Source organism: Palaemon carinicauda, chromosome 9 (assembly GCF_036898095.1).
Source record: "Palaemon carinicauda isolate YSFRI2023 chromosome 9, ASM3689809v2, whole genome shotgun sequence".
Taxonomy (NCBI): Eukaryota; Metazoa; Arthropoda; class Malacostraca; order Decapoda; family Palaemonidae; genus Palaemon; species Palaemon carinicauda.
This window is the reverse complement of record NC_090733.1, coordinates 158950439-158966356: the sequence shown is the minus strand read 5'-3', so window position 1 is coordinate 158966356 and position 15918 is coordinate 158950439. Positions and strand designations below refer to the sequence as shown.

The window sequence follows — 15918 nt, the reverse complement described above, 5'->3', positions numbered from 1 at the left end:
TTTGGTTTATATAAAATGAGTTAATTTCCTGAAGTGTCATACCACAGACCTCACTAACTATATTGGTGTTACAATGCAATACTAAGGTTATCATAATTTTCTATTAATACAGTAGCATATGGCCCTATAGATGCCAAGCACTGTTTCTTTTTAATAATCTCCCTCTAGAATGATACTTTTCAAGGATTTCTGTAAGTTATCTGTAGGGTGGATGTGGGCACTCATTCCATTATATGTAGGCTAACTCATATTTCCAGGTAGCAGGTTGGCCAGGGCGCCAGTCACCCGTTGAGATACTATCACTAGAGAGTTATTGGCTCCTTTGACTCGCCAAACAGTACTGTATTGATCCATTTCTCTGGTTACGGATCATTTTGTCTTTGCCTCTGGAAATGCTAGTGAAACTTTCCATGTTAGGATCCTGAGCCTCAAAAGTTGCCAACGCTTGTTTCTTCTTCTTCCTCTATGATCTGCTTCTACAGTTGTATCAAGTCCCCAGCAGAACTCTCCATGAGATTCCAGTAGCTTTGTAACATCATCAACCTCCATATCCAGATCGATTTCCTTACTCAGGGCAACAATGTTCTTAGTTATGTTAACTGTGTCCTCAAACCCATGGAAATCATTCACAAATTGAGGACATCGTTTCCTCAAAACACCATTGATGTTTGTAATCTTCTCCTCCCAGGAATCAGCAATGTTCTTCACAGCATCAAGGATGTTGTAGGATTCCCAAAAGTCCTTCAGAGTCAAGTCCTTTTTGGTTTCATTTGCCTGTAATGTCATAGCAATTGTCCTTCGGAGGCAGTAGGCCTTGAACGAAGCAATCTCTCCTTGGTCCATAGACTGTAAAAGGGCCATGGTATTAGGTGGAAGTAAACCACCTTGACATTAGGGTAAAAGTCTCCCAGAGGGGCAGAGTGTCCAGTGGCATTTTCCAGCATAGCAACACCTTAAAGGCAATACCCTTTTTGGTGCAATACTGCTCCACACTAGGCACAAAAGGGTTGATAAACCAGTTCTCAAACATTGCAAGTGACACCTATGCCTTCTTATTTGCCTTTCAAATGACTGGGAGTTGACTCTTCTAAATACCCTTGAGTGCCCTTGGATTTTCAGCCTGATACACCAGCAATGGCTTCCGTTTGAAGTCTCCTGCAGCATTTCCCCCAAGAAGTAAAGTTAGCCTCTCCTTGCTGGCTTTATGACCGGGCGCTGAATTCTCCTCCTTTGCGATGTACGTGCGCTTAGGCATACGCTTCCAAAATAAACCTGTCTCATCCACGTTGAACACTTGGTAAGCAGAATAACCCCCCTCCCTAATTATCTCAGCCAACGCTTTAGGAAATTCACTTGCTGCTTTCTCATCCCCACTAGCAGTTTCATCTTGCACTTTAAGGTTATGGTAGTTGGCCCGAGCTTTAAATCGCTTAAACCAACCCCTACTAGCCAGAAACTTTTAACTTTCACTTTCTCCCCCCCCTCCTTCTTTTTTCAACGCTTCAAACAATCTTTGTTCTGACATACATACAAACCCTCCGCTATTTATAGGGTATACTTTCGACGCAGCTGAAAGACAAGCCATGATAATTTTAGAGAGGGATAAATACCCCATCCGCTAGTTAGCGGGGGGGGGGGGTGTAGACTGGCTACCCCGCTCACTCACACCTCTCGGCTGAGTAATCACTTTACTTTATGGCTCGGTCGAGGATGGACATGGTGCCCTTCTCTCCCGCAAAGACTTGCCTTGATTGTTTTTCTGTTTCATTTTTTTTTTCTTTTTGTTTCTCTTGTGTGTTTTCATTTATCTTACATATATATGACTGTCTATTTGTATAAATGGAAATATACGTTGTTAGATAATTGTAACTTTAATTGCTGTTGACAACGTATCCGACTGCCTCCGCCTTAAGGGAGTTGTCATTGCTGCCCTACCCTGCGACTGATGATCGGCAGGTTCTCAACACTGCCGTGTGTTTGTTTCATTACTGAATTAAAGTGTATAACAGTTCAGCTCCCTAATGAGGAATTATCTTACAAGGAAGGTAACTTATTCCCCGAATAGTGTATTTTGTGCAACAGATCATGAATTGTAATTGATCACAACTTCCTTTTTTCACAGGTAGCAGTGACATAGAACATAAGGCTGAGTGCCACGGCTGCCCTGTTCGTTATCCTGCGCTCCATGTGGTAGCTCGTGAGCTGCCCTCGTTACGAGGTAGCATTCGCTGTCAACCTTCAACTTGGTGTCACTCCTTCGAGAAGAACTTCTCTCTCTCTCTCTCTCTCTCTCTCTCTCTCTCTCTCTCTCTCTCTCTCTCTCTCTCTCTCTCTCGCGAGAGAGATTTTTTTTTACGCTTATGCTTTTTTCCCATAGAGCTGGGAGAAAGCTTTACTTAGGCTATGTCCTCTTGCGGAAGGACTTCTCTCGTTTGCGAGAGATTTTTACGCCTACGCTTTTTCCCCATACAGCTGGGAGAAAGCTTGCCTTAGGCGATGTCCTCCTTCGGGGGGACTTCTCTCTCTTTCGCGAGAGTTTCTTACTCCTACGCTTTTTTCCTATAGAGCTGGGAGAAAGTTTGTCTTAGGCGATGTCCTTCGGGAGGGCTTCACTCTCGTTCGTGAGAGAGATATTATTAAGCCTACGCTTTTTTCCCCATAGAGCTGGTAGAAAGCTTGTCTTTGGCTATGTCCTTCTTCGGGAGGACTTCTCCCTCATTCGCGAGAGAGAGATTTTATGCCTATGCTTTACAGTGAACCCTCGTTTATCGCGGTAGATAGGTTCCAGACCCGGCCGCGATAGGTGAAAATCCGCGAAGTAGTGACACCATATTTACCTATTTATTTAACATATATATTCAGACTTTTAAAACCTTCCCTTGTACGTAGTACTGTTAACAAACTACCCTTTAATGTACAGAACACTTAATGCATGTACTACAGTACCCTAAACTAAAACAGGCACAAATATTAAAGGCGATTTTATATCATGTGTTTCCTAAACACGCCAAATAGCACGATAAAAAATGGCAACCAATGTTTTGTTTATGTTTATCTCTGATCATAATGAAGAAACAAACGCATTTACACATCTGTGTATAGGTTAGCTTTTGCATTCATTATATTGATTATTCAGTACAGTATGTTGATTTGGTTATTACTAATGTTTTACTTAATTTTTCTTAGGACTTCCAAATGAAATGTTTTTCTTTATGATGCCGCCTTAAACAACGGCGTCATAAAGTACGCTCAGTAAACAAACTAAGGAATTTAACGCGCATGATGAAAGTGATAAATAATGATATTACAGTAAAAGCTTTTATAAAATATGTTATTACAAATATTATTTACCGTATCTATATAAAATCATACATACGTAGCAAAGCAGGAAAACAATCTACGAGAGAGAAGAAAGAGAGAGAAAGAGAGAGAGAGAGAGAGAGAGAGAGAGTTGTTTTACATACGTAAATGTAAATTTTAAACAAAAAAAAATAGCCCCATTTCATATAAAATAGATTACAAATATTTTACTTTATCATATTACAGTAGTCTGTATAATACTGTAAAGTTCAGTACAGTATGTTGTTTTTATAGTCGTGGCGATGAAATTCTCACGAAACAAAAACACGCCATTTGATTACAACAGCTGATTCATCTCTCTCTCTCTCTCTCTCTCTCTCTCTCTCTCTCTCTCTCTCTCTCTCTCTCTCTCTCTCTCTCTCTCTCTCTCTCTCTCTCTCTTCGTGTTATACAATACTTACATTTAGATGAAGAAACTAAAATTAGTTTTCTTAGTGTCAATTAAATACGAAACGAAAAAATTAGGCCGAGTCTACATCCATTTCCATCATAGCTAAAAATACGGCATCCGATTTCATCAGCAAACCACTATTTTTTGGGAAATATAATTTTATTCTAGAAAATTGCCACTCTTTAAATATTTAATTGCACATTAAGAAAGCGTGTACTTTTGTTTTTAAATTTCGGGTGTGTTTTGAAAATCGAGTATTGTTAACTTCTTTTTGTTTTACTTTTGGCTGTGATTAGATCAGCTGTCATCTAGCTGCCGCTCTTGAGTGTGTACGAATACACTAACAAAGTATCGTTTATACCATTTCTTAACTTATTCAAACCGTCTACAGTATACAGTTGATATTACATAAGCACCAATGTGTTATAACCTATCAAATTTTTTTGTTTATTACATTTAAACCCCCCTCTATCTCTCTCTCTCTCTCTCTCTCTCTCTACCTCTCTCTCTCTCTCTACCTCTCTCTCTCTCTCTACCTCTCTCTCTCTCTCTACCTATCTCTCTCTACCTATCTCTCTCTACCTCTCTCTCTCTCTGTGGGCTACTTTTCACTACCTCCCATTCCTTACCTCTCTCTCTCTCTGTGGGCTACTTTTCACTACCTCCCATTCCTTACCTCTCTCTATCTCTCTAACAAATGATATCTTTGTTGCTCCTCAAAGTTTCATTTATATTGAAAATCGATCATGATTCAATTTTCCTTACTTTCTCCAATCTCGCACCATCAGTCACATCGCGGTATTTTCGATATTTCCGGAAAATCCGCGATATATGTATATACATGGGTTATGAAAAAAATCCGCGAAGTGGTGAATCCGCGATGGTCGAACCGCGAAGTAGCGAGGGTTCACTGTATTCCCATAGAGCTGGGAGAAAGCTTGTCTCAGGCAATCTCCTTTGGGAGAACTTCTCTCTTGTTCGCGAGAAATAACTTGTAAGAGTTTGCTGATCCACCAGGGGCGGTGGCAGAGCTTTCTCCGAAGCAGGTTATCCCTTCGGCAGAACGAGTCTCTCGTTCTCGAGAGAAGACCGCCTCTGGGCATCGGAGGTCCCCCGTTACGCTTATGGTTCTCCTTCAGGGGCAGAGCGAGAGCCTTATCTTAAGCGACATTCTCCTTCGGGAGAACAAACCTCTTATGCGGAGGTGTTATCTTTGAACCTGCTGGTTCTCCTTGATCCTTCGGGGTCTCGTTATGATCACCCTTTGGGCTGGCGTGATTGTTGAGCCTTCGGGCTCTCGTCATGTTGATCCTGCAGGTTCTCATGACAGTAGGAGTCCTTCGGGAGTGGAGACTTCGCTTGAAACCTTCAGGTTTCAGTTACGCTGAACCTTTGGGCTCTCGTAACGATGGTAACGTTGAGCCTTTGGGAACTTATGCCATCAATCACACTGACCTTTCTGGGTCTTGTGACACAGGAACCTCGGTTCCTCGTTATGCTGATCCTTAGAGGTCTCATAACATTAGTTATGCAGAACCCTTGGGCTCTCGTAACTTCAGTCACCCAGACACTCAACATATTCGCTCTCATTCAAGAAAATATTACAGTTAGTCAACGATCAAAATTCTTTCGGCAATAATGTTGCGATTCGTCGCACATACATTATTCCCGCAACCGGCTTCGTTGCAAACGTTTCCTGGAGGCAGAGAATACGCATGCGCTAGCGCAAATGGACAAGTACATATATGCGTGCAAGCGATCTTTCTGCCAATAAGGGCTATATACATCTTGCAATTAGAACTCCGTTCTATTAAGTTATATATTTATATCCCTTACTGAAACCAGGTTATTCAGTACATTACTTGGCTACTTTCCTGTAACCAGACAAACGGCATTTACGTTCTGCCTCCTTATAGGCATTTTTTCCTTCCCCCCGATCGTAAGTCTTAGTCTCCTACAAAGGCTTTGGCTGGAAACTTCTCATAAGCATATCTGTTCCCTAGTAGGGAACATTTAACCCTGGATAGGTACGCTCCTCGGACACCCCTTTAAGGGTATACTCGGACGCGAACGACCCCGACGCCAAAAAAAATTCTTGAAAAATCAGTTTTTGCAGTAACCTCCTTTTTTCTTTTGCCAAAAAAAACTTCAATGAATGCTTAAAACAACTGTAAAGATAAATACTACTCATCTGCAGAAAAACTATTTATTATAAATATTTTAAAAAATTAAGTAGAAATAAAAAAAGACCTTACATAAAAATTCATAAAAAAAAGTTTATACATATATACACAAATCCTTTTAGGAATTGATTCTTGAATGTTTAGGACACATCTTGATGTATTTTGGATGAAGTCAGACCCATGGAGGTGAAGATCTGAAATGAGAAAAAAAGGGTAACTTTTTTTGGCCAAAAAAATTTGTCCAAATTTCATGAATTTTTTTGGGTACCCAAATGAAATAGGAAGTGGCTAATTTTTTTAGGGAATAAACATATGTTATCCTAAAATAGAAATATGTAAAAAAATCTTCATTATTTTGTAAATTACATTTATATCAGGGGCCATATCTAAAGGTAATTTTTTGAGTACTTAGAAATTTCGTAAAAAAATACATATATTTAATATATAATATGATATTTATGCAGGTAAAAATATACCAAAATATCACAAATTCTATAGGGAACAAGAATATATATAGATAAGGCAACTTATGCTTCGGATATGTCCACAAAATGGCCGCCAACCACACTGACTCAGACTCCCTAATCTGCCACTTGAAATGTAGGAAGGGTATGTCAATTTCATGGTGTTATTTACTAATCTAATTATTATTGGATATGCATAAAAATTGTATGGTGGGTTGCTGGATAATTGTCGATTATTTTACGACTATAAAATTGAAATTCTGACCCAAAAAAATCTTTTTGAAGGGAAATAAAATCGAAAAAAAAATGTAAAATATAATATTTTAGCTAAAAAAATTTGATGATATTCAATCAAAAAAGAAGTAAACAAAATTTTCCGACAAATAAACATCTAGAGGAATCATTACTCTGTGATAGTTCCTTAGTACGTAGTAATTTTGAAAGAATTGGGAAAAAACGAAAAAATGGCAATCACCGGAAAATCGAACACATACCTATATATACGCCATATCTGGCTAAAAAAAAAGATAGGCATGGGTAGCCAGATCATCTAGAAACACTTTCCAACACTATAAAAATATAAGTTTTGCGACACTACTTTCCAATTCCTTACGGTAACATGACTAAGCAAAAAAATGCAAAACAAATAAAAAGGGGCACTCGCGGAAAAATGGCTAACATTCTAATATACGGCATTTCAGAAAAAAAAAAAATTCAGCCACGTACTAGGCAAACCATCAAGGTACATTTTCCGAGAAATAAACATCTAAATGAATCATTACTCTGTGATAGTTCCTTAGTACGTAGTAATTTTGAAAGAAATGGGAAAAAACGAAAAAATGGCAATCACAGGAAAATCGAACACATACCTATATATACGCCATATCTGGCTAAAAAAAAAAGATAGGCATGGGTAGCCAGATCATCTAGAAACACTTTCCAACACTATAAAATTATAAGTTTTGCGACACTACTTGCCAATTCCTTACGGTAACATGACTAAGCAGAAAAATGCAAAACAAATAAAAATAGGCACTCGTGAAAAAAAGGCCATTCTAATATACGACATTTCAGAAAAAAAAAATTTCAGCCACGTGCTAGGCAAACCATCCAGGCACATTTTCCGACAAATAAACATATAAATGAATCATTACTCTGTGATAGTTCCTTAGTACGTAGTAATTTTGAAAGAAATGGGAAAAAACGAAAAAATGGCAATCACAGGAAAATCGAACACATACCTATATATACGCCATATCTGGCTAAAAAAAAAGATAGGCATGGGTAGCCAGATCATCTAGAAACACTTTCCAACACTATAAAATTATAAGTTTTGCGACACTACTTGCCAATTCCTTACGGTAACATGACTAAGCAAAAAAATGCAAAACAAATAAAAATAGGCACTCGTGGAAAAATGGCCATTCTAATATACGACATTTCAGAAAAAAAAAATTTCAGCCACGTGCTAGGCAAACCATCAAGGCACATTTTCCGACAAATAAAGGGATTTTGACGAAGGAAAAATCTATTTCTGGGGAGAGACCTGTGGCGCCCGGTGAAAAGAGTCCTTCTTATATACCTTTTCTGATAAAACCTTCCAATTATACCAGAGAAAGATAAAAGCATGGAATGCTGAGGTTACAACCCTCGCGCGAGCACCTTTAGGGTGTCGTGTATAAAGCAAAGGCGCGTGAAATCCACTATTCACAGGTTGTCTTCCATTTAGTTAATTCCTTCGTCAAAGGGATGGGCCGATACAAAGGCCCTTGCCAACCACCATCGCCACACCACCCACGCCACGACGCGAGCGCCATCTGAACAACATCCTTCTGTATTGGCCATGATGGCTTGGAAAGGAAAGGGTGGGATTGTGTAAAATAAAGGGGAAGGGTTTCACCGGGCGCCACAGGTCTCTCCCCAGAAATAGATTTTTCCTTCGTCAAAATCCCTTTTCTGGGTCGATCTGTGGCGCCGGGTGAAAATGTACCAGAGAATGCCTTCCAAGCCCAACAATAACTAATTTAATGAGGGGAGAGAAACAACACCATGTAAAGAAAATCATAAATAATTAAGGTAAACAAACATGATAACAGGGAAGCCTCCGAGTATCAGAGGAAACATGCTACAAAACTGACATGGCTAAGAATATCCCAACCCTGTAACAACGGTAATCAATAATAGTTACAAACATAACCTAATATGTAATAAACTTAGGGCTAACGAACCACCAAGGAAGCGGCGTCGTGGTGCGAGTGGCGGGTAGGAGGGAGAAGAAAAGAGATGGATGAAAGGAAGAACAAAAGATCACTGGGGAGAGATACGGCTCCCAGCTGCAACTGTTGGGTATTTAAGAGCCTTTAAGTTCATTAGATAGTGGCGTTTGAAGACCATAGGAGATTCCCAACCCGTGAACTTTATAAGGTCATCAAAGTCCATCTTCTGGGGGAAATGATCCCGGAATGGCTTGTCAAACGAAGTATAGGATCTATAGCCTAATACCACGTATGGGAATGGTACCTCCTTGTTCCCTGATAAACAAGGGGCCAGACGATCGGGTAGCAGTCGTGGCTAAAAAGGCCCTGAGAGTGGTGACCGGACATAGAAAAGTATCTTGGAGAAGAGGAATAACTTTCCAAGGGGACCACCTATTTTGGGGGTTAACGGCCGAATCATATTGGCGAATTGTCGAGTCCCTTTGACTGATTCGATGAAGAAATCGTTTTCCGGTTCAATGTTCGAGTCTCTACGAGCTGCCAACTTCCTGTAGTCCACAAAGTTAGGGTTTTGGACATCCTTGAGTAATCTGACACAGTGAGTTTGGAATACTCGGGTCAGTTTGAGGAACGGAATCCGGATGGGACGGAGTTTCCACTCGAGGAGGAGAGGAAACCAACTGTTCTTGGGCAGTGAGGTGGTACTAAAACCACTGCGCCCCGGAAGGAGCGCAGTCGGTGTTAAAGTTTTTAGAAGATTCACTGGGAGAGATAGGGAAATCTTCCTCTAATGGTTCCAATCCCGGGGTAATGCGTCCATGGCATGAGCCCGAGGGTCCAGGATTGGGGTCACATAACAAGGAAGTTTGTGATTGATCTGAGATGTGAATAGATCTACCTGGATGCCTGGAACGAACCTGAGTATCCACCGGAGTGAAATTCTGACTCCAGGGAACTCGTCCTGGATAGTGAGCCCGTTCTCACATCCTGGCCTCCCGCTAGGTGAGGTGCTGACAGAACCAGTTCTTTTCTGTTGCCCAGGCGAAGAAAGTGACCAGGATCTGATTCAGGTTGGGTGACTTGGATCCTCCCCTGTTTCCGTAGTGTACCTCGTCTGTGCTGTCTGACACTACTCTGATGTGGGTCGACCTCGGAGGAGTCTCTCTCTTCAGGGTCAAGAACACTGCCATGGCTTCGAGAACATTGATATGGGACTGTTTCATGGCTAGTGACCAAGAACCTGAAACATCTGATGTTCGGAGAAATCCCCCCATCCACTTAGAGACACGGCTGAATGGAATGTCACTTGTGGAGGTGGGAATTGTAGAGGAACCGCTTTGGAGAGGTTCTTCGGTTCGGACCATGGGCGTAGTCTCATTTTCCCGACAGAGGGGATCTTCGAGACCTTGTCTTCTTATAGGTACTGCAGCTCTCTTTCTCCAAAATCGATTGATGTCTTGAGTTTGGCTTTTATTAGGAGATCTGTTACTGAAGTGAATTGGGAAAGGCCGAGGATACTTTCTAGGCTCTTTGGAACCTGTTTGTGCTTGAGAAATTCTTGAACTTGGAACCTATTCCTCTTACTTTTGGAAGGGAGAGACAACGTGTGCTTCGAAAGGTCCCACTGAATGGCTAACCATTCTAAGTGGCCTGATGGTCGCAGGCGAGACTTATGGAGATTGACCCGAAATCACAGGTTGTCGAGCGATCGAAGAAATTCCTTCGTAGCTCTGTTACCTTCTATGGCCGGCCGGGCCCAAATGAGCCAACCGGCCAGATAAGCAATGATCTGTATCTCTTGGTTCCTGAGTTGTTCTAACACTGCCTCTTCCAGTTTCGTGAATATCCTGGGATCAATGTTGAGGCCGAAGGGCATGTCTTGAACACAAAGGCTTTCCTGCTTAGGTGGAAACCCAGATAAGAAGAGAAGTTTCGAGCTATAGGCGCAAGCTAATAGCGGTCGGTAAGATCGACAGAGGTGGTGACGGTCCCACGGGGAAGTAAGGTCCATACCTAAGAGATAGTCGTTTGATTGCTTTTTCTTGAGTAACCCTGTGGTGTACTCTTTCAGGACGGGAGTGTATTTCTGGGAGAAGGTCACTGGCAGAGGAGGAGGACCTTGAGGCCATTTTCATCTCAAACCGTTAGAGACTATGCTATGATCCCACAGACCGAGTCCAATGGTCACGAAAGTGGTAAAGTCTTCCCTCTATCAGGACCACCGCGTTGTGAGGGAGTGAATCTAGGTCCTTCCCTTCTCCGAGCCCCCTTTTTCCTAGGTCCGCCTTGATGTCGGGACTGTCTTCTACTCCTGTAGCTTCCTCTCTGGTGTCCATGAAAGGAGCCTGAGGGTTCGGATCTAGGGCTGCATGCAGGCAAAACATCCCAACGGAGTTGGGCTGTGTACCTGGGGAATCAGTGAGGTAGACCACCTGATGATGGGGGGTCAGATACAAAACCGTCGAACCAGAGGAAGGCTGTGATGACGAGTGGGAAACCGACTATCAATTCCTGTCTGATAGAGGTCTCAGACAGAACGTACTTCCCACAACTGACCCGATCAGACCAACAAACGTGTAGGTCGAACTGGAAGGGCAGAGCCTGGAATTATCGTACCCCCCAGGCTGACAACATCCTGGTCCAGACAGATCGGGCCTGCCCTTTAGGAAATAATACCGTTACCTTCGGTACCTTGTCTAAGCTAACCAAGGCAATCTCTTTCAATCGAACGAATCCGTTGAATGGGAATTCTAGTACCTGGGAGTAAAATCTAGGTCCCCCAGAGGGAGGACGTCTATGCCCTCCAGATTTATGGTACCACCTATATCCGAGTTCCTGAACGGCACTGACTCACCACCATACCTTAGAGCTCGTCATAGCCCCTTGGATTTCCTTAGACTGTGTTGCTTTTAGCCGTCACAGTTTATGCAGGGTAACATGAACATTAGGATCCTTTAATGGTCCTAGGTCGGTGACGTTGGTTATTGCAAAGCTGAAGGCTCAAAACTCATCCCACATACCTGCCCGTCCATGGGGTCGTTGTCCAACCTTAGAGAGGACACTCCGAGGAGATAGGGACCTCTAGATGGAGCATTCCTTCCCAACTTCGATACCCAAGGGTGGAGAGCCTCTCTTTGCAGGCCAGAGAGAATCATCATCATCCTGATGGGAACCATGCAGGCGAACCTTCTGTAACACAAAGGGGACATAAGTCTGGATGTTCCTTGAACTTTGGTTAGCGATCCTATTCACAGGCTGGGATCAGCTGTATACTCTTAAAAAGCCATTTTAAAGACAAGTTATTTAATGTATTATCTTCTGGGGTATAGTGCGACACTTGTATTCATGAAATGTGACACTGTTGGCGCATTCGCCACTGGGTGGAAATTTATTTCTATATGAACACTATGTTGTATGGATATTTATCCATATCTAGACATAGTTAGAATTGACTATGCATAAATATAGGCATAATTAATGTATTTCTATTTGAACACTATGTTGTATGGATATTTAGCCATATTTAGACAGTTAGGATTGAATATGCATAAATATAGGCATAATTAATTTAATTCTATTTGAACACGATGTTGTATGGATATTTATCCATATTTATACCTAGTTAGAATTAAATACATGCATAAATATAGGCATAATTAATTTAATTCTATTTGAACACGATGTTGTATGGATATTTATCCATATTTATACATAGTTAGAATTAAATACATGCATAAATATAGGCATAATTAATTTAATTCTATTTGAACACGATGTTGTATGGATATTTATCCATATTTATACATAGTTAGAATTAAATACATGCATAAATATAGGCATAATTAATTTAATTCTATTTGAACACGATGTTGTATGGATATTTATCCATATTTATACATAGTTAGAATTAAATACATGCATAAATATAGGCATAATTAATTTAATTCTATTTGAACACGATGTTGTATGGATATTTATCCATATTTATACCTAGTTAGAATTAAATACATGCATAAATATAGGCATAGTTACGTTCATAAATAATAATTTTTTTTTTTTTTTTTTTTTTTTTTTTTTTTTTTTTTTTTTTTTTTTTTTACAGGTAAAACAAAAGATTGGCCACTCGTGGTCTGAGTGATCTCCGACTGTACCGGATCTCCGGTAACCATCCCCGGTACAAACAAAGGTCCGTCATAGTGACAACGTGAACCAGAGGAAATCTAATATTAACCTCAGTGCTGATCGCCTGTACGATATCCGGTTAAGCCGGAGATTCGATGAAAAAGAATCGTAATGACGATATTGTGATAATTCATGAAAAAGGATTCATACCCTGATTCTGAGCGTCTGATTGATCTCAGTTTGTACCGGAGAACCAGTGACAAAGGTCCGGCAACGTGAAAACGTGATCCTCATCGGTACAATAACATTCTCTAAAACTGAATGTCTGTGTTATCTCCAGTGAAGGCGGATATTCGATGAAAAAGGGACCGTAATAATGAAACTGTGAAATCCTCATCGGTATCACATTGTTAACTCCGGTTCTGGACGTCTGCATGATCTCTGTTTGTATGGGAGATCCGGTAGCAAAGGCTAGTCCCCGTGAGATCGTGACCGTCACCGGTACGATAACATTAACCTCAATGAATGTTTGAGTTATCTCCAGCGTAGCCGGAGATTCGATGAAAAAAGGGGCCGGAAAGGTGTAATTGAGATCAAACATGACAAAGGTTCGTGTGCAAAAAGGTCTCAGCCGGAGTCTGAGTGCCGGATTTCACCGTTGCACTCCAAATATCTGACTAGTTCTCACCCAATGAGTATCCATTATAGCGGCGTATAACTCAAGGCGGAGCTAAACATAACTCAAGGCGGAGCTAAGGGTGTCGGTATAAATCGAACCCAATTAATGACTCATACACCAACGTTCCTACTAATAGTGTTAGCTATATTAACAGTAACCACATCAATAAAACGTGTATAACATTAAACGTACTATCATCAACTCTGATAATAAGAGGAGGCCTGAATAACTCGTGAACGTATAAAAACGGAGAACGGGAAAATCACCTCCCTTACTCGAGCTAATAAACGAGCACCCTATGTTCTCACTCTCAAGGTTACATAATAAAAACTAACATCACACAATAATATAAGGAAAGTAAAATAAAACTGATTGTTTTTATTTTATTTTTATTTTTTCCTTTTTCTTTTTAATTTTTAGTCATTGTAATAACCAAAAACGAAGAATAACGACAACTTAACCAATAAATAAGGATATAGTCTAAATCGAGCCTTCCTGGGGAATCGCAAACGTTTAAATCGCTATTCGGCCAAAACCATTGTTGGCACTATAATATCCAAATGTTTGTATATTTGTAATTTACCTAATGTCTGTTAATGACATAAGGATAAATAACTTAAAGCAATCTGCCGACCTGCGAGGGTCGGGGAAGCAGTGACATGCCCTTAAAATAAATATAAACACCAGCCTTAGCTAAAGGCAAGGCAAATATAAGTGTTAAGTGTATGGGCGACCTCCGGTGAAGCCGGAGCGTAATGAGATGTCCTGAATAATGCCGTCTTAGCCAAAGGCAAGGCAAATATAAGTGTGAAGTGTATGGGCGACCTCCGGTGACGCCGGAGGATAATGAGATACCCTGAATAATTCAATTGTGGCTAATAATTCAATTGTGAAGATATAAAAGCCAAGCCGCAGCTAAGGGCTAAGGCTTAGATCATAGCAAAGCGTATTTACAAACTCCGGTGAGGCCGGAGGGAGAAGAAAGGTCCTGAATAATTATTGTGAATAAAAACACAATTGTAATAACAATGGCTATTGTGGATATGGCCGTGGCCTGAGACCGCAGTAAGGGCCACCAGAGGGTCGTATCTAAACAATATGAAGCCCGTCCCATGTAGTAAACAATATATAAATATAACAATAGAACGAAAGTCATTGATAATCCCTCAAGCCGGAGTAGAACTCAAGGCGGAGTGGAAAACGTTCATAAACTACTCCCGAGCCGTAACGGGGAGAGGACGAACACGGACCAAAATAACGCTAACAATTGAAAAGTCACGAAAAATAAATAACTCGTAAGTTATCATCCACCCCGAGGGGGAGAGGTGAGGGAGGGAGAACCCGTTGAACGCACAAAACGGAAAACGGGAAATCCGCTCAACCACCAGAGCAAAGAAAGAAAACGAGATAAAGGGGTAACTCGTGACTGCGAACAGAAAACGGGGACCCCAATCTCTCGCTCTCTTGGACACAAAAACAGGACTAAAAATCACACAACACTATTATAAACGTATAAAATAAAAATGTACATCCATATAACACTACGATCGAAGAATAGCATCTGCTAAAACTTTAAATAAATAGCACAGTCGAGTGACGAACGCCTCGGGCGGTTACTAAACAAAAACAAAGCTAAATCGCTATCTCGTTCGTAGGCTGGACTTACTAGCAAAAAGTACCATGAGCATAAATACACAAAAAAATAAAAATAATAACGGTTCTAAAGGCATAAGGCCAGGGACTTAACCAAGAACCTAAGTGACAGAGTACTAAACGGGCAGATAAAGATGAATTCCCAAACAACTGAACAAACAATGGCCGCCATGTAAGGCCAGACGGGAATAATAAAACAGACTATACTGGATATAAAACAAAAGCCCGGTACAATAAAAAACTGTCAAAACAAACTATGGTACTTAACATTGGAATGTGTGAAGATGGAGCTTCGGACATGACAAAATAAATCCACGATAGATAAAAAAGACCGAGAGCACAACGAAACCATTCAACACTTAGTATTCCAAAAAGAAGGATGATGTTCAGATGGCGCTCGCGTCGTGGCGTGGGTGGTGTGGCGCTGGTGGTTGGCAAGGGCCTTTGTATCGGCCCATCCCTTTGACGAAGGAATTAACTAAATGGAAGACAACCTGTGAATAGTGGATTTCACACGCCTTTGCTTTATACACGACACCCTAAAGGTGCTCGCGCGAGGGTTGTAACCTCAGCATTCCATGCTTTTATCTTTCTCTGGTATAATTGGAAGGTTTTATCAGAAAAGGTATATAAGAAGGACTCTTTTCACCCGGCGCCACAGATCGACCCAGAAAACATATAAATGAATCATTACTCTGTGATAGTTACTTAGTACGTAGTAATTTTGAAAGAAATGGGAAAAAACGAAAAAATGGCAATCAAAGGAAAATCGAACACATACTTATATATACGCCATATCTGGCTAAAAAAAAAAAATAGGCATGGGTAGCTAGATCATCTAGAAACACTT

The 15918-nt window shown here is 40.8% G+C and overlaps 1 protein-coding gene across 1 annotated transcript in view; it reads left to right on the top strand.

Annotated features, from left to right (window-relative positions):
* Naa20A (N-alpha-acetyltransferase 20 A) overlaps positions 1–15918 on the top strand; it is an 81696-nt gene that overhangs the window by 53737 nt on the left and 12041 nt on the right. The gene's annotated exons all lie outside the window — the stretch shown is intronic.